The sequence below is a fragment of the Calidris pugnax genome, unplaced genomic scaffold (assembly GCF_001431845.1).
Source record: "Calidris pugnax isolate Ruff unplaced genomic scaffold, ASM143184v1 scaffold18, whole genome shotgun sequence".
Taxonomy (NCBI): Eukaryota; Metazoa; Chordata; class Aves; order Charadriiformes; family Scolopacidae; genus Calidris; species Calidris pugnax.
In genome coordinates this window covers 10251929-10253260 of record NW_015090812.1, presented here as the reverse complement: position 1 = coordinate 10253260, position 1332 = coordinate 10251929, and positions in this window count along the sequence as shown.

Here is a 1332-nt window from a genome sequence, read left to right as displayed (position 1 = left end):
TAGTGATAAAACATGTACTTCAGATTTTCTAGTCTATTTGTTTTTCAAGTATGTCGTGGTGTTTTATCTGCAGGTATTGCCAGGTCTTGCGATGTTATTGCCTTTCAGAGGAACTTTATTTGCCATGTTGGTTTTGAAATAATTCTGAGATCATTTTTTCTTCGGTTTTGATTTTTGTGCCTGTAGGACACGCGGGGGTGATTCTTCTTGTTTTTTTTTTTTTTTTTTTCCTTAATTGTACCAGGTAGTGCTAACGAAGCCTCACATAAGCAGCTTTGTAAAGGGCATGGTTTGGCAGGTGGGACAGCAGCTAAATGGCAGCTAGTCAAGGGTGAATTCCTGGGCACTGAGGTGCTCTTCTGCTCTGTTTTCTTCTTTTTATTTAAATTCATTCTGTTGATATCTGTAGCAAGAGAGCTGTGTAGGCCCTGCCTAGGCTTGGCTTACCTCCTAGAGATGCTAAATCATAGGATGGTAGAAAGGTTTGAGATGAAAGGGACCTTTAAAGATCATCTAGTCCAAATAACATCCTGCTCAAGCACTTGCCCTTTGGGATTCCATTACTTTAAATTTTGTTTTTCAAGGGTAAAATAGTTGTTAAATAAGGAAAAGAAACAGTTGCATCACTGAACAAATCTGAGCTGACTCTGCGCAGTAGCTTGGCAACTCCTTCCCCCACAGCCCTGGCATTTCTTGTTCTCAGCAATGTTGCCATTTTCATTTGTCAAGTTTCTCAGCTAACAGTGACTTTTTCTGCCTCCCCCCGCTCCCTTTTTTTGCCTGTTCCAACCTGGTTCGTTTCTGAGAGCAGGGAAATTTCCAATTCTTCCAATTACAAGCTCATTGTTGCCCTTTTGCCAGTTTTAATAAGCAACCTCAGTCCACAGTAACAATTATATATCATCAGGCTTTCCTGCCTACACATTTCTGCTCACAGCAACATTTTACCACTTGCCATCATAAAAACCCTGGCTCGTGCCTCCTGATATCAGAAAGCTGGGCTTTCTTGAATAATGGATGGCGAGTGCAGCTCCAGGCCACCAGAAACGCAGAGTTTGTCTCAAACCGGTACCCGCCGGTTGCCTGTGTTGGTACCACTGTCTGTAGGAGGCTGAGTGTTGTTGGTGCTGTCATTTTAATCCACTGTGGGGTTCCGGTCTGTATGCCTGGCAATTCAGAGTCTGAGTGGGTCAGGGAGGCAGCAGCCCACAGAAAATCTGTGTTGGAATGGTGTTTCGGTAAGATTTTGGGGGCTGACGCACGCTTGTAGCGTGACACCGAAAGAAACGTGTGTCAGGAGAAACACACAGTGAAATTAAGGTTATATTTAGG